At 46.1% G+C, this 26,283-nt stretch overlaps 1 long non-coding RNA gene across 11 annotated transcripts in view; it reads right to left on the reverse strand.

The window, feature by feature from the left end:
- Positions 1-20,707: 20,707 nt before the first annotated feature.
- LOC102072446 (uncharacterized) overlaps positions 20,708-26,283 on the reverse strand; it is a 35,289-nt gene continuing 29,713 nt past the window's right edge. For 8 of the 11 annotated variants that reach the window (XR_012583864.1, XR_012583868.1, XR_012583869.1 and 5 more), the window contains 3 exons: positions 24,658-26,275; positions 23,084-23,190; positions 20,708-20,955 (listed from right to left, as the gene is read on the reverse strand). This is a non-coding gene — a long non-coding RNA (uncharacterized LOC102072446). Of the gene's footprint in view, positions 20,956-20,981; positions 21,638-23,083; positions 23,191-24,657; positions 26,276-26,283 lie in introns of those variants that run through there. The other 3 variants (XR_012583863.1, XR_012583862.1, XR_012583861.1) reach the window with 3 other exon arrangements.

The raw sequence follows: 26,283 nt of genomic DNA on the forward strand, positions 1-26,283 counted from the left end.
TCCATAAAATCCCTGTGGAGGGTTTTGAACTGGTTCCACTGGGCATCCCAAACACTCTTCTCTCTGCACTGAAACCCTCAAAAAAACCCCAAAAATCCTCACTGAAACCCTCAAAAAAAACCCCAAAAAAACCCTCACTGAAACCCTCAAAAAAACCCCCAAAAACCCTCACTGAAACCCTCAAAAAAAAACCCCAAAACCCCTCACTGAAACCCTCAAAAAAAAAAAAAACCAAAACCCTCACTGAAACCCTCAAAAAAAAACCAAACCCAAAACCCTCACTGAAACCCTCTTTCCACCCTTTTCTGCTTAATGCATTCTAGCAGTATTATATTGGGTTTGGGGTCTAGAGTTTGGAAATCTCCATGGATCTCCTCCAGCAAGTTCACACACAAAATGCTGGGAAAATCACCTTTATGTTCTTGAGAGGGAGGTTTCTATAGGACAGAAATCAAATCACATCATCCAGCATCTGTCCCTTGTGTTGAACCTGGAGAGACGCTCCATAAAATCCCTGTGGAGGGTTTTGAACTGGTTCCACTGGGCATCCAAAACAATCTTCTGTCTGCTCTGAAGCCCTCAAAAAAACCCAAAATGCTGGAAAAATTCACCTTGATGTTCTTGAGAGGGAGATTTCTATGGGGTGGGAATGAAATCCCAGCAGCCAGCATCTGTCCCTCGTGTTGAAGCTGGAGAGAGGCTCCCTAAAATCCCCGTGGAGGGTTTTGAACTGGTTCCACTGGGCATCCCAAACACTCTTCTCTCTGCACTGAAACCCTCAAAAAAAACCCCAAAAACCCTCACTGAAACCCTCAAAAAAACCCCCAAAAACCCTCACTGAAACCCTCAAAAAAAAAAACCCCAAAAAGCCCTCACTGAAACCCTCAAAAAAAACCCAAAAAACCCTCACTGAAACCCTCTTTCCACCCTTTTCTGCTTAATGCATTCTAGCAGTATTATATTGGGTTTGGGGTCTAGAGTTTGGAAATCTCCATGGATCTCCTCCAGCAATTTCACACACAAAATGCTGGGAAAATTCACCTTTATGTTCTTGAGATGGAGATTTCTATAGGACAGAAATCAAATCACATCAGCCAGCATCTGTCCCTTGTGTTGAAGCTGGAGAGAGGCTCCATAAAATCCCCATGGAGGGTTTTAAACTGGTTCCACTGGGCATCCAAAACGATCTTCTGTCTGCTCTGAAACCCTCAAAAAAAACCCAATATGCTGGAAAAATTCACCTTGATGTTCTTGAGATAGAGATTTCTCTGGGGTAGGAATGAAATCACATCAGCCAGCATCTGTCCCTCGTGTTGAACCTAAAATCTCTGTGGAGGGTTTTAAATTCTGGTTCCACTGAGCATCCCAAACACTCTTCTCTCTGCACTGAAACCCTAAAAAAAACCAAAAAACCAAAAAACCCTCACTGAAACCCTCTTTCCACCCTTACTCTTTCACCCTTGCTAAATGCATTCTAGGAATGTTTTGTTTGGTTTGGGATCTAGAGTTTTGAGATCTCCATGGATCTTCTCCAGCAATTTTACACACAAAATGCTGGCAGAGGGCCTCCCAAACACTCTTCTCTCTGCACTGAAACCCTAAAAAAAACCCCCAAAAAACCTTCAGATGGCTGGAAAAATCACCTTTATGTTCTTGAAAGGGATATTTCCATATGGTAGAATCAAATCCCAGCATCCAGCATCTGTCCCTCATGTTGAACCTGGAGAGAGGGTCCATAAAATCCCCATGGAAGGTTTTAAACTGGGCACACTGGGCATTCCAAACACTCTTCTCTGTGCACTGAAACCCTCAAAAAAACCCCAAAAACCCTCACTGAAACCCTCAAAAAAAAAAAAACAACCTAAACCCTCACTGAAACCCTCTTTCCACCCTTTTCTGCTTAATGCATTCTAGCAGTATTATATTGGGTTTGGGGTCTAGAGTTTGGAAATCTCCAGGGATCTCCTCCAGCAATTTCACACACAAAATGCTGGGAAAATCACTTTTATGTTCTTGAGAGGGAGGTTTCTATAGGACAGAAATCAAATCACATCATCCAGCATCTGTCCCTCGTGTTGAACCTGGAAAGAGGCACCCGAAAACCCCCATGGAGGGTTCTAAACTGGGCACACTGGGCACACTGGACCCACAAGCGCAGCAGCCTGGCATCGGTGCCACCTCCTGCTTCAATTTTTAGGGATCTCCTCACTTCTGCCTGTGCAGAGGATCTCCCTAAAGTCCTGCAGGCTTAGGAACCGTGCTGCAAACTCCAAAATAAAAGGGATTAAATGGTTTCCGTTCCCTCTCAGGGCTCAGCTCTTCCCCACCCCCTCCAAGGCTGGTTCTGGAAGGGGTTTTTTGCCTTTTCTCAGGTGATGGGGGAGGGACCCAGAGGCCCCAAACCCTGCTCTGCCTCTGCTGCCTGGAGCACAGAGCTCTCAGCAAACACAGATGAAAGGGGAGCTGGGGGAGGGCTCCAGACTGGGAGAAACAGCCCTGGTGGCAGCTCCTTGGGCAGGGGTCAGGCTGCAGGACACACAGCAGATATATTAAAAAGGGGGAAGCTGGAGGAATCTAAATAATCAGGCTCCCCACTGGATAATGCCTCGACAAGAGGAGATGCTGCGGGAGCCAAGGAAAACTGACTCTGCACAGAGGGGCAGAAAAGGAAAAACTCCCTGCACAGAGGGGCTGGGAGGCCTGGGAGGCACGAGGGGGAAGGGCTGAGAGCTGGAAGGAAATTAAATAATAGCCCGAAATTCCCAGGTGAAGAACAATGGAATTGGAAACAGAAAGGCCCCGAGAGATAAACAAAGCAGGACGGAGAGGGAGAGCTGGGGGCTGAATGCTGCGCCCTGTCCTGCCACCCTGCCACCCATTCCTCCCTCCTACCCGGGCTGGGATGGGGTGCAGCCCCACCAGGCACCCCACAAGATTAGGGCAGGTCCCAAATGCCTCCCCTGAAAGTTCCCATAACCTAAAGCAGCAAAGCCACACCAACAATATCAGTTATCCCTATTTATCTGAGCCACAGACAGACTAAACCCAATTGCCATGCCCTGAAAGGATCTTTCACTCTGTTTTTTTTTTTCCTAAAAAGACTTTTCAGAGGATAAAAAATGTCCCTGCTTTCCTCTAGCACAGCCCCATGGAGAGTTTGCTGTGGGACGAGGAATTCAATCCGCGCTTGAGAATCTCAGGATGTGCAAGGCAAATTTCATGGAATATCCAGCAGGAAACAGCCTGGGAGACAGAAATCCATGGAACAGCTCTGAATAACTCCTGGCACAGGTGTTACAAACTGCTGGAGCCTCTCTGGCTGTGACAGATGTGTTTTGATTGAGGACATGGTCCTTGGAGGGTGGGAAATTATTGACTTGGAACCAAACAGCAGATTTTATTTCTTTTTTTTTTGTTGTTTTGTTTTTCTTTTTTGGCAATTCTGTTGTGTTTTAAAAATTCATGGGCAAGGCCTGAAAGCACTCTAGCAATAAGCATTAATATTCCCAGAGGAGAAACTGAGGCTTGGGGAGTGGGAGCTGCTGCACCACGATGCAAGAACGAGGCAGAGAAGGCAGAGAGCTTCCACAGGGTTTCCTTGTGGAATTCCATGCACAATCCTGCTGGAATTCACCCACTGCACTCACACTGAACCTGCCCGCTCCGGTAAATTCCCTACAAGTGGAAAAACACAGGAAGCGAAGAGAAAAATCTGAATTTTTCACCTCCAACTGAAAGCTGCTCCCTCATATCAAATCCCCTTTCCCACCCTGCATTCTTCCAGCACCAGCCCAGTTTGTGTTCAAAAGCTTTTTCTATTTCCTTTTCCAGTGCCACATGCTGCTGTGTCAACACAGCCCAGGGTCTTCCCAAACAAAGGAATGTGTGTCTAGAAACATTCTGACAGCCAGAACCCCACCAGCAGGGATAAAACAGGTCCCACACTCCTTTTTATGGCACAGCTTAAAACTGGGGGTAGGCAGCACCTAACACAGATCTGGTGCAGGATGGGGCAGCTCTGACACCCTGGAGGCTCCTCCATGAGCCCAAGGGTTATCCCTGCACAGAAAAGTTCATTTTTGTCCTTTTCTGTGATCCTCGTGCAGGTCTGAGCAGCTAAAGGTGTGCAAGGATGGGTTTGAATTCCTCTTGTGCCCACCAACAGCAGCCAAAAAGAACCTATTCATTTTGCTCCTCATGTAGGCTTGAGCAGCTAAATGTTTTCAAGGATGGGTTTGAATTCTTCCTGTGCTCATCAACCACAGCCAAAAAGAGCCAGGAAAGTTCATTTTTGTCCTCTGCTCCTCAGGCAGCTAAAGGTGTGCAAGGATGGGTTTGGATTCCTCCTGTGACCATCAACCACAGCCAAAAAGAGACAGGAAAGTTCATTTTTGTCCTTCTCTGCTCCTCAGGCAGCTAAAGGTCTGCAAGGATGGGTTTGGATTCCTCCTGTGACCATAACCACAGCCAAAAAGAACCATGAAAGTTCATTTTTGTCTTTTTCTCTGCTCCTCATTCAGGTTTGAGCAGCTAAAGGTGTTCAAAGATGGGTTTGGATTCCCCCTGTGACCGTAACCACAGTCACAAAGAACCAGCAGAGTTCATTTTTCTCCTTTTCTCTGCTCCTCATTCAGGTTTAAGCAGCTAAAGCTGTGCAAGGATGGGTTTGGATTCCCCCTGTTCCCATCAACCACAGCCATAAAGAGCCAGGAAAGTTCATTTTTGTCCTTCTCCATGCCCTTCAAGCAGCTAAAGGTGTGCAAGGATGGGTTTGGATTCCTCCTGTGACCATAACCACAGCCAAAAAGAACCATGAAAGTTCATTTTTGTCTTTTTCTCTGCTCCTCATTCAGGTTTGAGCAGCTAAAGGTGTGCAAGGATGGGTTTGGATTCCCCCTGTTCCCATCAACCACAGCCATAAAGAACCAGCAGAGTTCATTTTTCTCCTTCTCCATGCCCTTCAAGCAGCTAAAGGTGTGCAAGGATGGGTTTGGATTCCTCCTGTGCCCATCAACCACAGCCATAAAGAGCCAGGAAAGTTCATTTTTGTCCTTCTCTTTGCCCCTCAGGCAGCTAAAGATGTTCAAGAATGGGTTTGAATTCCCCTTGTGCCATCAACCACAACGAAAAAGAACCAAGAAAGTTCATTTTTGTCTTTTTCTCTGCTCCTCAGGCAGGTTGGAGCAGCTAAAGGTGTGCAAGGATGGGTTTGAATTCCTCTGTTCCCATCAACCACAGCCAAAAAGAGCCAGGAAAATTCATTTTTCTCCTTCTTTGTGCTCCTCAAGCAGGTTGGAGCAGCTAAAGGTGTTCAAAGATGGGTTTGAATTCCTCTTGTGCCATTAACCACAGCCAAAAAGAGCCAGGAGAATCCATTTTTGTCCTTCTCTCTGCTCCTTAGGAAGCTAAAGGTGTGCAAGGATGGGTTTGAATTTGCCCTGAGCCACCAGCCACAGCCATAAAGGACCAGGAGAGTTCATTTTTCTCCTTCTCTCTGGCCCTCAAACAGCTAAAGGTGTGCAAGGATGGGCTTGAAATCCCCCTTAGACCATAACCACAGCCAAAAAGAACCACAAAAGTTCATTTTTCTCCTTCTCTCTGCTCCTCAAGCAGGTTGGAGCAGCTAAAGGTGTTCAAAGATGGGTTTGAATTCCTCTTGTGCCATCCACCACAGCCAAAAAGAACCAGGAGAGTTCATTTTTGTCCTTTTTTCTGCCCCTTAAGCAGGTTGGACCTGCTAAAAGTGTTCAAGGATGGGTTTGAATTCCCCCTTGAATTAATATCAACCACAGCCAAAAAGAACAAGGAAAATTCATTTTTCTCCTTCTTTGTGCTCCTCAAGCAGGTTGGAGCAGCTAAAGGTGTTCAAAGATGGGTTTGAATTCCTCTTGTGCCATCAAAAGAACCAGGAGAATCCATTTTTGTCCTTCTCTCTGCTCCTTAGGAAGCTAAAGGTGTGCAAGGATGGGTTTGAATTTGCCCTGAGCCACCAACCACAGCCAAAAAGAACCAGGAGAGTTCATTTTTGTCCTTTTTTCTGCCCCTTAAGCAGGTTGGACCTGCTAAAAGTGTTCAAGGATGGGTTTGAATTCCCCCTTGAATTAATATCAACCACAGCCAAAAAGAACAAGGAAAATTCATTTTTCTCCTTCTCTCTGCTCCTCAAGCAGGTTGGAGCAGCTAAAAGTGCACAAGGATGGGTTTGAATTTGCCCTGTGCCCATCAACCACAGCCACAAAGAACCAGGAGAATCGGGAGACCCCGCTCTGCTCCCAGTTTGTCATTTCATCCTGGCCAAGCCCCTTCCCCTGCCTCGCTGACTGAGCTCAAGCTGCTCCTGCGGCTGCAGCCAAGAAGGTTTTCATCACAAAATATGGTTCAGAGGGGAACATATGACCTGCAGCTGAGCTCTGTCGGGGTGTGAGACCATTGGATTGCACAGTGGCATGCCAGACCTCCTCATTTCCATGTAGGATTGGTGCAGAGCCCTGCCAAGGATCTGCAGGAAGCATATGCATTTGTTTAACATGGTGGGAGCACCAGGAGGAAGCTCAGGAAACATCCAGCCTTGTTGTAAGGAATCCTGCGAGCTCAGGAGAGCGGCCCAGGCTGAGCCAGGAGGGATTTTTTTTCCCCCCAAGTACATTGCAGGACATTGTAAAGGAGAAAAGAAGCCAAAATCAGCATCTCTGACCCCACCTTTCCTGCCTTGGAGATCCCAGCCAAGCAGAAGGGTGAGGATATCTTAGGAAGGATGAAAGTTTGACAAGAGTCTCACAGATCTATGCTTGACAGAAAGATTTTTAAATGTAGAATCTGACAAAGGAATAGAGATAAAAGCAATTTTTGATATAGAGAAAAAGAATTGCCAAGCCAGTGTCACTGGATAACCAAGGAGGCCAAGGGTGTGTTAGTTAGAAGGGGTTTTTATGGCTTAGAGCAAAGGATAAACCCACCCCAAACAAGAAGATGTTTTTACCAAGCAGAAAGAGAGCTCAGGCAAACAAGGCAGCAAAGTTGCAAGTAGGAAAAAAAGTCTCAGAATTTTCCACTGCAAGAAAACTGAAAAACAACTTCTAGCTTAAACTGTAATGTACTGACTGTTAGTGATTGGAGAACAGTGACATGAATATGGTAATTACAGTAGTTATGATAGGCTGGAGATAAAAGTTAAGGTATAGACTGGTTCTGCTGTGTGAAAATGCTCAGCAAACAAAAGTATATAATGCAATTAAGCAAAAGGAAAGTATATAATGTATTGTAACCAAAAGATAAGTATGTAATGCATTGTAACCAAAAGTATATAATGCATTGTAACCAAAAGAAAAGTATATAATGTATTGTAACCAAAATAAAAAGATATAATGCATTTGTAACCTAAAGAAAAGGATATAATGCAATGTCACCAAAAGAAAAGTCTATAATGCATTGTAACCTAAACTCAGGGTCTCCAGGCCTGCCTGCAGCTGGAGCTGACAGCTGTAGGCACAGCTCTGTCACCCACAACCCTGCAATGCTGTAATGTCTTGGATGGAATAAATTGCATTTTGAATACAATAAACTGCATTTTGGATACAATAAACTGCATTTTGGATAGCCCCTGGAGTCCCCCATCCCTCATTCAGGCTCTTACAAGGATGTGCCTCCTACCCAGGCAGTGCCCTCTCCATCTGCACTTTTACTTTCTGTAGTTCTCTCTCTTTAAGCCCAGCATGGCTTTGAAATGACTCAGGCGACCTCTGGACTGGAATCTTGGTGCAATTTGCCTCTGTCAGGAGAGCAGGGGGAGCCTCCCCACCCTGCTCAGCCCCGCCAGACTTCCCTCGCAAGGACTTGGCCCCTTCATTTAGGAGAAATCCTAAATATTTGTTTTAATTGCAGAATGGAGCCTCATAAAGCAGCAGGCCCGTGTGCTCTCAGGCTTTGGATTGCGGCAAGCCTGGCATGTGGGCTCGCGAGGCAGATGGTCAGGGAAAAGCACCTTGGCACAGCCTTGCCTGGCATCTCTCAGACAGACAAAGGGCTGCACCAGGAGCGGGATTTGATCTGATTTTGTCTTTCATCGCCCTTTTGCAAAGGCTGCATCCAGCAGGGTGCTAAGCTCCTGTCAGTCTCTGTCAGCCCTTCTCTCCCAATGTCTTTCTCCCCACAGTCTGGCTGCTGGGGCACTGAGGTGTCCTGGCAGCAGCCAAGGCTGGGTTTGTTCCTGAGCCGTGTTTCCATCTCTGCCCGCACCCCCAGCCCCTCCCCAGCTCCTTTTCCTGCCTCCATCCCAAGAGCAACCCCTCAAAACTCAGATGGGCACAAGTGTTCAACCCTGGCCGACTCTGATCCCAGATTCAGGACTTCAGGGTTCCCCAAAGGAGAATTTCTCAGTTATTGTTGGGGTCAGCTCTGCAGGGAAGGGGAGTGCCCTGGCCAGGAATTCCAGATGTTTTCCTGTCCCCCAAACTCTCAGAAATGAGCTGCTGTTCTTCCACACCTCCCATGGACACAGAGGAACCCGAGTTCACAGGGGTCTGAGGGTGAGGGAAGAGATGAGGATCTGACTCCATGTTTCAGAAGGCTGATTTATTATTTTATGATATATATTACATTAAAACTATACTAAAACAATAGAAGAAAGGATTTCATCAGAAAGCTAGCTAAGAATAGAAAAAGAAAGAATGATAACAAAGGCTTGTGTCTTGGACAGAGTCCGAGCCAGCTGACTGTGATTGGCCATTAAATAGAAACAACCCCATGAGACCAATCCCAGATGCACCTGTTGCATTCCACAGCAGCAGATAACCGTTGTTTGCATTTTGTTCCTGAGGCCTCCCAGCTTCTCAGGAGGAAAAATCCTAAGGAAAGGATTTTCTATAAAATGTCTCTGCGACACCAGAGCAGGGTTTGTCTCCCAGCCTGGAGCAGGAGCACTGCTGAGGATTTCAGGATTGGCCTCCTCTGGGCAGCCTGGCTCAGCACATGAACATTTTGTCTCTATTTAAACTCTGTGAGGGATGAGTTGAGAAAAAAACCCAGATTCCTATGGGTGCAAGTGATATTCCTCCCTGTCCTCCCTCATAGCTGCTCACATAAACTCCAATCCAAAACGACACCAGCAACCTTTTTATGCCTCTTTATGGCCAGCATGGCCAATTTAGTCCATTTTATAGGAGATCCAGCATGGATGGCACAAGCACAGGCTGGTAAAATTCTAGCATTTAAAAGTATTAATTTAGCCCAGCACATTAAGTCCACAAATCTTTCTGCCAATTATTTTGGATAATTGTAACTATCACCACAAACAGTTTGAGATGCACAGGATCTGCAATTATCTGTGTTTCCCCCCCACTGTAAATGAAAGGGATAAGGAGTAGAACCATCAGGGAACAACTTAAAGCTCCTGTTTGCTGCTGGGAACATCTGAACCGTTTCTCTGACACCTCCAAAAAATTGATTGAAAGGGGAAAAAGGGGATGGATGAAGGGAGATTTATTTGCGAACAGAATGGAAAGGGAGCCTGGAAAGTGGGAAAATAAAAGGATGGAGAATGGAAAAAATGGGAAATAAAGGAAAATTAAGTGAAGAACATGAATGCTCACAGCCCAGTTTGGGTTTTGGTGCTGGAGGAGGGTGCAGACAGTGATGGGCACCCAGGCTGGTGCCAGTGTCCCTGCAGCAGGGACATTGCCCACCCAGGAGGAGCCAGGCTGAGCAGATCCAGCCGGGAATGCCACTAGAGGGCCCCTGGGCCGGCGGAATGAGCCTCTCCCAGGGCTGGGACCTTCCACCATCCTTGGGGACACACAGGTGGCCTTGCACAGAGCCCCCTTCCAGCAGCGCCATCACCCCGGGCTGATGGAGATTGAGAGGGGAAAACGCTCCAGCGCTGCTCTGCAGGGCTCCATCCATCCCCACATCCAGCCCCACATCCATCCCCACATCCAGCCCCAGCCTGTTTGACATCTAATAAGTCAAGCCCAGCCTGCAGAAGTCTGATTCCCCAGCCAGAGCAGCATCTTGCACCCGTTGGAAACGTCCGTTTGGAAATTCAGCGTGAATAACACAAACGCAAGACAGATGCTGCCACTTACCCGAATGTCTTGGAGGAACAAATGGGGAGGCGAGTTTGAAAGCAAATGAAGCAACCAGATTGTAGCTCTTAAGTGGACTCTGTGCTGCAGCAAGGGGAAAACTTGGCAGGGAGGGACTCAGTGCTCACCACTTTGCTTGATCTACATAAACCATGAGTGCACGTGGAGCTGTTCGCTCTGAGGCTGAAGACTTAATCAAAAACAGGTGAAAAATCCTTTTTTTTTTTTTTTTTTTTTTTGGACTGTGGGGGAAAGCTCAGCCTGAAAAGCCATGAGAAGGGCTGTGCTGGGTCAGCACAGGTCCAGTGGCAGCTGCTGCAGGATGTGCAGCAGGTGCATGGGGAGATTTTGGCCACAAAAATCTCATTTCACCCAGCAGTGCTGCTCGGGGGTGCTCCCTGTGATGCTGCAGGAGGTTTGGGAAGAAAATGGTGTGGAAACAGGGTGGAAACGGGGGAAAAAGGTGGGAATGGTGGTTCTGTGTGCTCTCCCCGAGCCACCCAGACGCTGAGCATTCAGTGGGAGAGCACATTTCGTGCAGCTGGCGTCGTGTCAGACTAGACTGGCTCCGTGCAGGAAATACTGAGCGCTCGCAGCGCGCCTGGGAAGGCGTCCAAGATTGTGCCTCACATCTGCTCCTGCCAAGGCACCGCGAGCCCTGCTGGAGCGTGTGGGGTAAACAACAGCAGCCCCAGCAGAACACAAGCACAAGCAAACGTGGGGCTGCTCGGGGGGCTCGCAGCCAGGACCTTTGGGAGGAGCTGGGGAGCTTTGTCCTGGCAAAGGCAGCTCGGTGACCACAGAAAATTGCCCCAGCACAGGCAAAATTCAAGTTCAAATATCAGCAATGTAAGTCCTGACATCAGTGAAATGATGGAGTTAAATCGCTGTCCAGTACCTTGCACCCATCTTCCTAAAAATGATATTTTCTTTCAGCAATCTGAATTTCTTTCTAAGAAAATAAACAAAAAAAAACCAAAAAAACCAACAAAAACAAAACAAAACAAAACAAAAAAAAAAAACCAAAAAAAAAACCACCAAAAAACCCAAACCAGTGTGAGCTCTGTTTGGGCATGTGGGGAAAACAACAGCAGCCCCAGCAGAGCACAAATGTGGGGGTGCTCCATCCAGAACGTTTGGGAGGAGCTGAGGAACTTTGTCCTGGCACAGGCCACAAAATATTGCCCCAGAACAGGCAAACTTAAAGTTCAAAAATCAGTAATTTAAGTCCTGACATCAGTGAAATGCTGGAGTTTAATCCATGTCCAGTACCTTGCATCCATTTTCCTAAAAGTCATAATTTCATTCAGCAATCTGAATTTGTTCCTAAGAAAATAAACCAAAAAAAGCTAATGTCAGCTCTAAGTGTGTGGGGTAAACTACAGCAGACCCAGCCAAACACAAACATGGGGGCTCCCATTCCAGAATTTTTGGAAAAGGGAGAGGAGCTTTGTCCTGGTGCAGGCAGCTCAGTGACCACAAAAAATTGAGACAGCACTGGCAAAGTTAAAGTTCAAAAATCAGTATTTTAAGTCCTGACATCAATGAAATGCTGGAGTTTAATCCATGTCCGGTACCTTGCACCCATCTTCCTAAAAATCATCATTTCCTTTACCAATCTGAATTTTTTCCTAATAAACGAAAAAAAGCCATGGATGCACAATCCCATCCACCTTTCTGCTGCTTTTCCTCATCCCCTCCATAGAGCCCAAGCCCCTTAAATGCTTCCTTTGCTGGTGTTGGCACCAATAAATCTAAATTTCCAAGCTTGGCAAAGCCAGCTAAACAACTGGCATGGAGATAAATGATTCCTCTAAGGTAATGTACAACTCTCATTATCCCAGGACTTCTTTTTATTTTGTTAATCAATTCCCCCAATACTGGTTTGAAAATCCTGGAAAAACACAATTTTCTCCCCCAGCAATAAAGGTAGGAGTTTCCCCTGTGGATTCTCAGTTTTTTCCCATTAGAAAATTCCCTGTGATATGGCAGCTTTCCCCCAAACTGGGAGCAAACTGGGAGAAAAAATTGGAGCTGGGAAAATGCAGAGCTGCAAAGAAGAAACTCCTCCAACCATCCAATAAATGGCATTCAGCTCCAACTCTGCAACACTGCAAGGGAACAGGAGAACAAAGGGATTTGAAGCGTGGATTAGATCATTCCAAATGGTCTCAACATTGCTGGTTTGGGGGTTTTTCTTTTTTTTTTTTAAGGTTTTTTTCTCTCCCTCAATCCGTGTGGCAAAGGCTGGATTTGAACCTTTGAGGCCAATGTTTTGACACAAATATTTAAGCTATTTAAAATAAGTAATAACCTTCAGTTACCTTCAAGAGTATTATATTAAAAACAGAGAATGGGATTAAAGCAGATTAGCTCCCAACGTTCCTTAATGTGGCAAACAGCATCAATCAGATCACATCAACGTGAGCTGACAGCTCAGGGAAATCCAGAGGAGCAGATTCCCTTAGAAAAAATGAGATATTTGATCAATTCTTGTAAATTCTTTTTTTCTGAGCTGTTAGAAACTGCATTGACTTCATGAAAATGTAATGACAGCTCAGCCTTTGCTTAGCATAACATCCTGAAGGTGCCTGAGAGCACTGAATTAGGGCAGGGCTGCTGCGATCCAGGAGTAAATGCTGCTGTCAATTTGCTCCAAACGCTGCTGCCCATTGATTATCAGAGTTCAGAACATCCCTCTGTCTGTCCTGGAGTGCCCAAACCCTGCCAGGGAGCTCAGAGACCCTGGCACAGAGCCCAAGACCCCCGTGACTTTGATTGTGACCCATGGAAAAATGACCAACCTTATACCAAGATCTGCAAGCCATTAAATAGAAGTATAATAATAATTAGTTTGTCATGGGGAGAAAAATAGATTTTTTTTTTGGGTTTTAGAATAGGGTTCAGGGGGCAAGATGGAGGAATCTGGGCAGGTCCAGCCTTTCTCCTTCTTCTTCTTGGCCTCCATCTTCTGCTGTGATGGTGGCACTTTGGGATTGGTTTAGAGTAGAAGCTCACTGTCTAACATTGGTGATGGGTATGGGGAAGTTATGGTAAACATTGTACATTTAGTTTTTAGTATAAAAAGATAACACCAGAGTGTCTCTGTCTGTCCTGCTGAACAGACCTCAGCAGGCCAAAGAAATAATTTCATAGATAAGAAACAATAAACAACCTTGAGAATGAGAACTGAAGAGCCTTGACCCCTTCTTTGACTGCTGGGCTGGGAAAAGAGAATTTCCAACACATCTGGGGTCACTGTGAGCAGCTAAAGCCCCGAGAATTGATTTCCTGAGCTTCAGGAGAAGGTTCATTGACTGGAGATGTTGATCTTTGACATCCCTGAAGGTCCTTCCTGCTCCTGAAGCAGAGAACTGCTGAATCCTGAAACAGAACTGTTAGAGAAAGTACGAACAACTACTAGAAACCCATTGTATGTAATATTATATGATTATTGAGAAAATTCCTGGAATGCCACGACCACCTTTAATTCAACCGCTTGGGCTGAGGCTGCCTCGTGGCTTTCCTGAACATTGAGCTGGCAGAAAACTGCAATTCCTGGGAGCATCCCAGGCAGGGTTGGAGCACCCTGGGATGGTGGAAGGTGTCCATGCCCATGGAATTAAATGGACTTTTTCCATCTCTTCCAACCCAAACTGGCCTCTGATCCTTAGCACCAGAGGGAATCAGGGAGAGAAGCCCTGGAGCACCCTGGGATGATGGAAGATCTCCCTGCCCATGGAATTAAATGGACTTTTCCATCTCTTCAACCCCAACCATCCTCTGATCCTGCATTTAGCACCAGAAGGAATTGGCAAGAGCAGCCTTGGAGCATCCTGGGATGGTGGAAGCTGTCCCTGCCCATGGAATTGGATGGACTTTTCCATCTTTTCCAACCCGAACCAGCTTCTGATTCTGCATTTAGCACTAGAAGGAAGCTGGTTGGAGCACCCTTGGATGGTTGGAGATGTCCGGGCCCATGGAATTGGATGGACTTTTCCATCTCTTCCAACCCAAACTGGCCTCTGATCCTTAGCACCAGAGGGAATCAGGGAGAGCAGCCCTGGAGCACCCTGGGATGATGGAAACTGTCCCTGCCCATGGAATTAAATGGACTTTTCCATCTCTTTCAACTCAGCCTCTGATCCTGCATTTAGCACCAAAAGGAATATGGTGAGAGCAGAAGGTTGGAATACCCTGGGATGATGGAAGATGTCCCTTCCCATGGAATTGGATGGACTTTTCCATCTCTTCCAACCCCAACCATCCTCTGATCCTGCATTTAGCACTAGAAGGAACCTGGTTAGAGCTCCCTGGGATGGTGGGAGCTGTCCCTGCCCGTGGAATTGGATGAACTTTTCCCACCCAAACCATGTTCTGACCCTGCATTTCACACCAGAAGGAGCCCGGCGAGCGCAGCCACCAGAGCAGGGTGGCAGTGCCACTGTCCCACGAGGGACCTGGCACCGTTTGTGCTGCAGATCCAGCCAAGCTCCTGCTCTCCAGCACAATCAAATCGAGCATGAAGGAAGCAGAGCCTGGTGCTTTAGATGGCATTATCCGAGCGCTCCGTGGGAACCGCCGCCCAAATCCCCGCGCATTAACTCGCCCTAATCTTGGAGAAATCTCTTCCCGACTGTTTTGAAATAAATCCTGTTAAATTCTGCAGGGAATTGGCCTTATCTCTCCACACCTGTGTGGGTTTGCTCCCCTACCTTTTCCCTGGACAAAAGGGAGTGGGTCTGTGTGTGGCAGTGTGTGTGTGTGTGTGTGTCTGAGAGGAGCTAAAGAGACAATTATCCTCCGCTGAAAATAAACATCATGAAACTATAGATGCCTAATTTTTGCACCTGGAAGATCCTCTTACAGCTATTCACTGCTAATCACTCTTAGCTAATAAATGAATAGAATAACTAATGTGATTAGAGTAATTTGCCTATTCATCAGGAATATTAAATGAATTGAATATTTTGTATTTGACTCGTCTCTCTCGGCGTTTCCCTGATCCTGTAATTAGCCCCTTGTCTGTTCCTGTGGCAAAAACACCACGTGGCCTTTGGAACGGGGCACTTGGGCTCGTCCTGCATCCCTGGACAGATGGACACCTGCTTTTATAGCCATATTTTCATGCTAGAATTCAAATAATCCTACTAGAAAAGGTTCTGGACAACTGGGGAAAGGAAATCAGGGCAGAAAACGAGGATAAAACTCTTGGTTTGGGGCAAAAAAGATATTTTACACTCCTGGTCACCTCAGAGGTCACCCTGATACCTTCAGAGAGGTGGTGGTGGCAGAGGAGCTGCTCCTTGTCTCCCAGCATTGCTTAGGAAGTTGTCCAGAAAATTCTTGGCCACGGTGGCTCTTTTCCTTATTTTGCAGTTGGGAACGTGACAGCTCTCTGAAGACATCCAGGTGAACTCCCAGACCTGTTAATACACGCTGGGATGGTGGCTGTTATATTTAAATCTTGCTGAGGAGTCAGGAGGAAGCTGAACTATGCAAATGATGGTATAAAATAACCAGTGGGCAGATATTCAAATAAGGATTTCACATATATACATAAAGGAGGAAAAAAAAAAAAAAGCAGATCTGGGCTGGAGTTTTCCATATCTGTACAAGGTTTTTGAGAGGGAAGACAGCAAAGATTTAGAAAATTAATGCTGGTCCTTGTCTGCTTCTAGAAACTAATGGGGATATGCAGAACAACACAGAAAAGATGCATTAATAAAATTGCCAAAGATCATCTGTCACTTCCTCTTGGTAAGAAGCCAAAGCATTTTTTAAAATGCATTTGCACTTAGCCAGAATGATATCATAATCTTCCTTAGTCATATCTTTTCCTGCCTTCCTGCTACTCCACAAAGCAGACAGCGAGGCTTGCAGGAGACAAACCCCAAACGCTGCATTAAAATTAAAAAGGGAAGAGAGGCAGCACGGAAAAAGCTGCACAAACAGAATCACCTTGAGCTAAACCTTGAGCGAGAAACGCGCGGGGCACGTTCGGAGCAGGGCAGGAAATTAGGAGGAGAAAACAATGAATTATTGAAGGCTTCAGGGTTCTCCAGGCTCTAAAATCAAGATGTCACACAGCCTTTGCAGGGTTTTGTGCTGTTTTGTTGGGGTGAGGCAGATGTGAGGTGGTTTTAATGTTTGGAAGGGCAGAATTAGGGTTCGTTTGGGTTTCACCTCCCTTCTTTTATAGCTAACCCCAGAAGTCCCTTCTTTACATTTATTTGGGATTTTTTTGGTTTTGTGTTTTTGGTTTTTTTGGTTTGGTTTGGTTTGGTTTTGGGGCTTTTTTTTTGGTGATTTTTGGGGGTTTTTTTGTTTGTTTGGTTTGGGTTTTGTTCTGGTTTTGGGCTTTTTTTTTTAAATATAACTGCAAATAAAGCCCAGACCCACAGTACCGAAAATGTGAGTATCACTGGAATTCTGCACCAGCCTCCATCCTCATTAATTATGCCATAAATCTCCACCTGAACTCCCAGATGTCCCCGTGCTGAAGCCAGCTCTGGATTCCTGCTTCAGAGCTGATCTATTGTGCATCACACACGGCTACCTGGAGAACACCCTTCAAGGCATGAGACCAGGCAAAACCTCTTCTAAATTCTCTTTCATATCTTGTTACACAACAAAATCCCTTTCCCAGCTACCCACAGCTCCTCACCGTTATTTTTCCTGCCTCCCTACTTTCGACCTGGAGTTTTCACTGTGAACCTGAACCCAGTTTCACAGATTTATTTAGGTATTTTTAACACTCTTCCCCCCCCGCCCTTAATTTCTCCTTTCAGATTGCTTTCAGACAGCAAGAGTGTAAACCACTTTGATTCCTGGCTTGGTGGGAGAAAAATGCTATATGAATGAATAAGTAATAATAATAATAATACATTACAGTGATAATGATGGATGTGTTTTAAACAAAGCCTCTGGCTGCCAGTGTGGAGGAGCTATGGAAAAAAAAAAAAAAATCAAAGATAATCTTGCATGAGGAGAATTGTAATGAGAAAGACCTGGAATATTTTATCTCTGAGCTGCTCCTATCAGGCTTGTCCCAGTTTGGCTTGAAGAGTGTGGCAGGTCTGGAGCTAAATTTAGGCCCAGGTGCTGTTGTGGTGGCAGGGAGGGAGGGCTGGGCTCCATCCTGGGTTCAGTGCCAGCCCCGTGGGCTCTGAGCCTCAGGTTCAGCTCAATTCAGCTCATTTTGCTGCAAAAATGGGGATTTTTGGTCAAACTGCCCTGCTGTTTGGGGCAATTCAGCTCATTTCTATGGAAAAATGGGGATATTGGCGAAACCTGCCCTGGCTACCCCGTGCCACTGCTGGAAGGGCAGGTTTAGCTCAATACACCTCATTTCTAGATAAAAAATGGGGATTTTGGGTCAAACTGCCCTGTCCCGCTGCTGGAAGGGCAGGTTCAGCTCAATTCAGCTCATTTCTAGGGAAAAATGGGGATTTTTGTTCAAACTGCCCTGGTAGCCCTGTCCCACTGCTGGAAGGCTCAGTTCAGCTCATTTATGAGCTCAATTCAGCTCATTTCTAGATAAAAAATGGGGATTTTGGGTCAAACTCGGTGACTGCAGAATGCAACAGATTAAACCAACAGGAGTGCTCTGAAGAAAAACTCCTGATTTCCATAAATAATGAGATTGTTAGAGGAAGGGCCTCACCATTTATTGTGGTGGGGATAAATCCTTTTCAGATTAAACCAACAGGAATGCTCTGCACAAAAACTCCTGATTTTCATAAATAACAAGATTTTTTAGAGGAAAGGCTTCACCATTTATCCTAGTGGGGATAAATCCTTTTCAGTTTTCTCAAAATCAATTCATTTTGATTATTTATCAAAATATCACCTCTGCCACGAGCAGAAATTGGGCTGGAATTATGACAACCCCTAATTTCTTTCAGCACGTGCACCTGTACAGCTGTTGAGGAGAGCTCCTCAATCTCATGGGGATTTTGGAATTACAACACAGGCACCAAGTCCAAGACAGAAATCTTTTCTACTCCAGTTTCAACCCCAAGAGCTGCCAGACCACGGGATGCTGAAGAGCTGAGGAAGAGAAAATATAAAGCAGAATAATGTAATGTGTTAAAATATAGTGCCCAAATTGCAGCAGCATCCCCAGGTCTGGGTGGCTGCAAAGCCCCTTCAGCCGCACCAAATTTGAAACACAAAAGCAGCAGAGCCTTGCAAGCTCCCTAAAATGCTTTGGAGGTTCCAAAATTCTCAGCCTGTGCAAATCTCTTGTGTGCAAGGCTCGGCCTTGGGGTCTCTGGGGTTTGGGGGGATTTGGTCCTGGCCACTGATTTGAGCCAAAATCCAAATTTCCTGCGCTGCCTCAATCTCCCCACCCTCAGGACAGCTCCTAGGACAGAGCCTGAGAAAGTAATCTCATGATTTATGAGGTTTTCTCACAATGGCAATAAGCAAGGCAGCGTTTTAAGCAGCTAACTGAGTTGGGATGTGGGCTGGGTTATTTTTTTGTTTTTTTTTTTTTTTTTCTTTTTCCACAGCACAATGTGGATCTGTTTAGCCCTTGCAGCTTGAATTTCAGCCTTTCTTTGCCCACGAGGAAGGCTGGTAAATGGGATTTGGGCTAGGAGCTATAGGGGAGAATATCTTTAATTAACCAGGAGGGTGGCTCAGGGAAGATGCAGCACTGCCTCTGAGCTGAGTTTCCAGCACACAGGTACAAATTAAGGCAGAACACATCAAATTCCCAATGGTTCTGATTTTCTGGGGTTGTAGAGGACAGGGATGACTCCAGTGCTGCTCTCACCTGCCCATTCCCACCTGAGCAGCTCAGGTGATGTCAATCCACATGGATTTTTCCCCATTTCCCACATGGATTTTCCCCCCATTTCCCACATGGGTTTTCCCCATTTCCCACATGGATTTTTCCCCATTTCCCACATGGATTTTCCCCATTTCCCACATGTATTTTTCCCATTTCCCACATGGATTTTCCCCACATTTCCCACATGAATTTTCCCCCCGGTTTCCCACATGGATTTTCCCCATTTCCCACATGGATTTTCCCCACATTTCCCACATGGATTTTCCCCACATTTCCCACATGAATTTTTCCCCATTTCCCACATGAATTTTTCCCCATTTCCCACATGGATTTTTCCCCATTTCCCACATGGATTTTCTCCATTTCCCACATGGATTTTTTCCACATTTCCCACATGAATTTTTCCCCATTTCCCACATGGATTTTTTCCCCATTTCCCACATGGATTTTTTTTACATTTCCCACATTAATTTTTCCCCATTTCCCAAATGGATTTCCCCCCCCATTTCCCACATGGATTTTTCCCCCATTTCCCACATGGATTTTCCCCCATTTCCCACATGGATTTTCCCTGTTTCCCACATGGATTTTCCCCATTTCCCACATGGATTTTCCCCCATTCTCCACATGGATTTTCCCCATTTCCCACATGGATTTTCCCCCATTTCCCACATGGATTTCCCCCCCCATTTCCCACATGGATTTTTCCCATTTCCCACATGGATTTCCCTCTCTGTTTACCACATGGATTTTCCCCATTTCCCACATGGATTTTCCCCCCATTTCCCACATGGATTTTCCCCACATTTCCCACATGAATTTTTCCCCATTTCCCACATGGATTTTTCCCCCATTTCCCACATGGATTTTCCCTGTTTCCCACATGGATTTCCCCCCCATTTCCCACATGGATTTTCCCCCCTTTTTCCTACATGGATTTCCCTCTCTGTTTCCCACATGGATTTTCCCCATTTCCCACATGGATTTTCCCTGTTTCCCACATGGATTTTTCCCCATTTCCCACATGGATTTTCTCCATTTCCCACATGGATTTTTTCCACATTTCCCACATGAATTTTTCCCCATTTCCCACATGGATTTTTCCCATTTCCCACATGGATTTTTCCCCATTTCCCACATGGATTTTTCCCCCATTTCCCACATGGATTTTCCCCATTTCCCACATGGATTTTTTTTACATTTCCCACATGGATTTTCCCCATTTCCCACATGGATTTTTCCCCATTTCCCACATGGATTTTTCCCCCATTTCCCACATGGATTTTTCCCACATGGATTTTCCCTGTTTCCCACATGGATTTTCCCCCCTGTTTCCCACATGGATTTCCCTCTCTGTTTCCCACATAGATTTTTCCCCATTTCCCACATGGATTTTCCCCCCACTTCCCACATGGATTTCCCCCATTTCCCACATGGATTTTCCCCACATTTCCCACATGAATATTTCCCCATTTCCCACATGGATTTTCCCCCCATTTCCCACACGGATTTTCCCCCGTTTCTCACATGGATTTTCCCCGTTTCCCACATGGATTTCCCCCCCATTTCCCACATGGATTTTCCCCCCTGTTTCCCACATGGATTTATCCCCATTTCCCACATGGATTTTCCCCATTTCCCACATGGATTTTTCCCCATTTCCCACATGGATTTTCTCCATTTCCCACATGGATTTTCTCCATTTCCCACATGGATTTTTTCCACATTTGCCACATGAATTTTTCCCCATTTCCCACATGGATTTTCCCCACATTTCCCACATGGATTTTCCCCCCCCATTTCCCACATGAATTTTTCCCTTTTTCCCACATCATTTTTCCCCCATTTCCCACATGGATTTTCCCCATTTCCCACATGGATTTTCCCCATTTCTCTTTCCAAAGCGAGGCAATCAAAACTCTTATTACGCTGCTGGTAGGGAAATATTTTTCTGTGATAACACAGGGAATTCCTCTGCCCATAAAGCACAAACTGGGCACAGATCCTGCCCTTTGGGGGCTGGGGGCTCTTGCAGGGCAAGGGGGTCACAATGAGCACTCCTCAATCCTGGGTCACCTGCAAGACAACGAGAGGTCACAGCGTGAGCAAAGGCAGGGCAGGACTTAAAATATTCAGTAATAAAAATTCCACAAACTATTCAATAATAAAACAATAATAAAAAACTAAATATTCAAACTCTGTGGAGCTTGGAACAGAAGCAAACCTTTGAGGAACAGCTAGAAAGACCCAAGTTCAGGAAAGGCCAGAGATGGGACTGCATGGTGGGAACTCTCACCTTGTTAATGGCTGAGTGAAACAAAAATGAGGCACAAATCCAATTAAAACCAAATTTCCCCAGCACCCAGAGAACAGCTGTGCCTGCTCCCAGGATGGAGCCCAGCCCAAATCCTGAATCCTGGTACCCTCACCTTGTTAAAGGCTGAGTGAAGCAAAAATGAGGCACAAATCCAAGAAAAACCAAATTTCCCCAGCACCAGCACCCAGGGAATGGCTGTGCCTGCTCCCAGGATGGACCCAAGGATGGAGCCCAGCCCAAATCCTGCATCCTGGTACCCCCACCAAAGGCAGAGCAGGATTTACACCCACAAAATATGCAATTTGGGGGGAGACTGGAACAGAAGCAAACCTTTGAGGAAAGACACGAGCTCAGGAAAAGCCAGAGATGGGACAGCACAGAGCAGCCCTGGTGGGAACTCTCACCTTGTTAAAGGCCGAGTGAAGCAAAAAGGAGACACAGCTGCAAGAAAACCCAAATTTCCTCAGCATCAGCACCCAGGGAATGGCTGTGCCTGCTCCCAGGATGGACCCAGCCCAAATCCTGCATCCTGACACCCCCACCAAAGGCAGAGCAGCATTTACACCCACCAAATATTCAAACTCTTCCTGCAGAGCTGGCCCACACCCAGAGCATCCCTGCCCTGGCCCCTCTCCCTCTCCGAGTGTTTTACTGGACAAGGCATGCGAGTTAAATTTACATTTTATTTGAACAATGTTTCATCTTGTTCCTGTGTGTCTCTGCTGGCGATGAGGCAGCGAGAAGCTGATGAAATTTATTCCTGCTCTTGCTGCCACGCTGTATAAATAAAGGGGAAGGAATAAAATACTTCTCCAACAGGAAGTGTGAAGGCTTTAATGCTTTGTTTAAATATGCAGTTGAGAGACTTTATTTATCACGCAGCATCTGTATGTGCCTACAGCTGAAATTTGCTCCCTGAAATTAAAAAATCTCATTTTGCATGCATTTTTAACCTGTGTCACACCACCAAACCTGGTGGATTTACCCTTAAATATTTGCTGGGTAAGAATCCCCCAAAATGATGCCCAGGAATATCATGGCCACTGTATTCATGTATCTCAGGTGCTGTGAACTCTGGCTGGCTGCATTTCCCAAGAATAATTGGTGTATACACACACCCTGGGAGATTTACATCCCCCTGCATCCTGGGCTATATACAATATGATTTAAATGGCACAGGCACTGCAGAAAGTGGACAGTAAAGCGTACAGTATTTGAAAATAAACATAAAGCAAAATGGTTTGACATCCTATTTCACTTAAAATGTAAATGGTGAACATTCAGGGTGTGATTTACAACCTTTTTAAAAGCACAAATGTTTTTTTTTTTTTCTTTTTGGCCCCCTTTACTCAGATGCCACAAATCAGGAGAATTCTTTGCAGCATCAAGAAATCCCCCCGTGGTGGGTTGGCTCCTTTTTGTTGCTGTCCTAAGGAACAGACATGGATCCCCCAGATCTGTTTTCCTGCTTCTCCTTTTGTTTTTTTTCCCTCTGGTATCCTGACTTGAAATGTGGCTTTATTGTGAATTTCAGCCTGCAGGCTCTCAGAGGAAGGGGATGCAGTGTGTGAGGAGCTTGTTGCTCATTTTTGCAGCCTTTTGCCCAAGGTTAACACCTTGAGGTTTAGAGAAGGTTTCCATGCCTTCAATCCTGGCTGTGTCACTGCTCCCACCACAAGGGCAGGGTGGGAATCCCTAAATTCCCTCATTCCTGACCCAGGACAGCATCCAGCTCTGCTCACATTGTTTTTTGGATGTCCCTCCTAAGCTGTTTTTGCTGTAATCCAAAATATCATCACCCTGTGCTGGCACCATCCCTGTGTCACCTTCCCAACCCTCCCTTCTCCTCACCCAGCACAGAAAAGGTGCAGAGAGAAAAGCACAAACCAGAAAAGCACAGGGGAGATGCCTGAGATGTTTCCTGCAGGATTGAGCCACTTTTATTCCTGGATCACGGAATATTCTGAGCTGGAGGTGATGTCTTGAGAGTCTACCTGGAACAGAGTTAAAGGAATAAAACAGGGATTTATTAAAAGGGTTTTAAAGGACACACCTTGGGCTGTACAAGAGCCTGACCATGGCTACACCCAAGGTGGACTCAGAGTCAGGAATTTTCACATTTTTATAAGTTTTGGTGCATTTCCATATTGGGTTCATTGTCCAATTCCAGCTCAGGTGATGCAGTCCCAGCCTCCCAGTTTGCTCTCACTTGTTCAGTTTTCTGTTGTTTGTTGCTCAATTCTCTGTTTGCACTTTTTGGGCTGAAGCTGCAGCGATGTCCTTGGTTCTGGGGCTGGACAAGGATTGTTCTGTGGGACTGAGCTGTGAAGAGAGTTGCTGACACTTTATATGGAGTTCAGAGCTCTATTCCAATGCAGTTCAGAATGTGGGAAATATGAAAGCTAAAATTTAAAGCATCAGAAGGGTCCAACTCTAAAGGGAATGATCCACATCAGTTGGGTGAGAACTGACTGGAACTCAAGCTCCAAAGCATCAACAGGGTTTTGTGTCCCAGAGGAATCATCTACTGAGCCCCATAAGGCACAAATCTGTGAAATCTGCAGGAAATGTCCCTGAATAGAGAAGGAAGGAAAGGAAAGGGAGGAAAGAGAAAGAAAGAAAGAAAGAAAGGGAAGTGGCGGAAGGAAGTGGCGGAGGAAGGAAGGAAGTGGCGGAGGAAGGAAGGAAGTGGCGGAAGGAAGTGGCGGAAGTGGCGGAAGGAAGGAAGGAAGTGGCGGAAGGAAGGAAGTGGCGGAAGGAAGTGGCGGAAGGAAGGAAGTGGCGGAAGGAAGTGGCGGAAGGAAGTGGCGGAAGGAAGGAAGGAAGTGGCGGAAGGAAGGAAGTGGCGGAAGGAAGGAAGTGGCGGAAGGAAGGAAGTGGCGGAAGGAAGGAAGGAAGGAAGGAAGTGGCGGAAGGAAGGAAGGAAGGAAGGAAGGAAGGAAGGAAGGAAGGAAGGAAGGAAGGAAGGAAGGAAGGAAGGAAGGAAGGAAGGAAGGAAAGTGTCCAACAGGAAAGGAAGGAAGGGAAGGAAGGAAGTGGCGAAAGTGGCAGAAGGAAGGAAGGAAATCTCTTCTTCTGCATAGAGGAGACCGCCCCACCAACGTGGTCCTTGTGCAGCCCCACGGCACCAGCACATTCCCGTCTCAAACCACAGCCACACCCCAGGGGTGGCCCCAAACCACTTCCCAGCCCCTCCTGTCCCTTCCCAAGGCTCTGGCATGCAGGATGAGCTCTGAGCATCTGTCCTGGCTCAGGAGGACCCTGCAGCACCTGAGCACACCCTGGAGCCTCCGCCCGCCTCCCCCAGCTCCCGCCGCACCATCCAGCCCTTAAATCTTTAATAGCCTTCCTTCCCTTCGCTGGGAGCACACGAGGGTGAGCACAGCTCCCCAGATCAAACCGAATCCTTAATTGGAGCAGCTGTTAACAAGGGTTAAATCTGCAGGCTGCGGTGCTCTCACCATCAGCGAGCCTGAAGGGTGTCCATTTTGCAAAGCCATAATGAATCATTTTTCCTTAGCAAATCTGGCAAACTTCAATGCTGGTTCCTGCAGCCTCCTTTTTCACATGTCCAAGCCCTCTGTGACACATCAAATTTAATGAGACTGCACAGACCTCAAATAAGGCACTGTAGCACTGCTGGGATACTTTATTAAGGAGGATCAGACAGAATGTGTTTGCTGTTTAAGAGCCTTTAAAGGCAAATTACGCTGCTTTTTTGGGGGGATGAGAGCCTCCCATTTTTGTTCAGTCCCTGGCCCTCCTCAAACACGTCCTGCAGGCCAATTCAAACACAGAGTTAAGGTTTCTGCAAACAGGGAAAGCAGCAGAATTGGCAGCGAGGGCTGAGAGACCAGCGAGGCTGGATTGAAGGTTGAGGGGTAGGACACAGACAAAGGAACGTGTGATTTCACCAAATAATAATAATAATAATAATAATAATAATAATAATAATAATAATAATAATAATAATAATAATAATAATAATAATAATAATAATAATAATGATTTGCCTCTGACAAGCTGTGCAAGGGAACATCCCACCCCTGCTAGCAGGTGCTGCCCTGCTAGGTCCAGGGAAAGGCCAAATTAACCCTCTCTGCCTGCTGGAGAGGTGGGAAGAACTTTCTAGAAAGATCCTAAAATCCCAGAATGGTTTGGGTTGGAAGGGATCTTAAAGCCCATCCGGTCTCAGCCCTCAGAATGATGATCTGGGATATGTGCTGAGCATTCCTTGGGGGAAAACTGGGGCAGACAATGAAAAATGGGGGAAATGAAACATTATTTTTATTTTAATGTCCATATAAACAAAAATAATCAGGGAATCAGGCAGACTTCAGTCTCAGGCTCCAGATTTTGGGGCAGGGGAGGCTCTTTGGTTTTGCTGTAAGAGGTGCGAGATGAAATCCTGGATGGCTTCAGGAGTTTTTCCAGCCATGCCCAGCTCAGGTTGTGTCCTTGCAGACTTTTGTTTCCCTTGGAAAACCCCATTTTGTGCAAGGACTCAGCGCTGTAACTTTGGTTGGAGACTGCAGCAGTCTGGTGGCTTAGCAACCTCCTGCTTAATTCAGAGCATTTCTTCTGAGATCATCGTGTTCAGCTCCTCTGTGTCCACCTCTGGCCACGTCCAGCTCCGAAAAGAGCTGTGATTTATTTCAGCGAGTGCCAGGCTGCTGGGCAAGGCAGCAGAAAGCCAAAATGTCTCTCTCAGCATATGGAGTCCAACCTAATTGGGGTTTATAGGGAAATATAAAATTGTACTGGCTTCCAGAGAGCTCTCAAGGTGCCTGAAGAAGAAATTCTGTCTCAGAGGGTTTTTATGTGACTAGAGGAAAAATGATAACGTTTTTACCTTGTTGGAGTAAGGATCCAGTGTTGCAAAAAGCACAGTGAGAAATGAAATAATTTACCCATCACAAATGCTTTGGTTGCAGGATAAACCTAGAAATGTTTCCTGTGTCAGGACAATCTGTGGAAGGTTAAATTTGACTTTTCTTCTCCATCTTTTGCTGTCTGAGGAGCTTTGGGGCTCAGCTCTCAGTGGCCATTTGGATCCAGGTCACATTTTCTGTGAGCCACCTGCGTTT

The sequence above is a fragment of the Zonotrichia albicollis genome, chromosome 27 (genome assembly GCF_047830755.1).
Source record: "Zonotrichia albicollis isolate bZonAlb1 chromosome 27, bZonAlb1.hap1, whole genome shotgun sequence".
In the NCBI taxonomy this organism is placed as follows: Eukaryota; Metazoa; Chordata; class Aves; order Passeriformes; family Passerellidae; genus Zonotrichia; species Zonotrichia albicollis.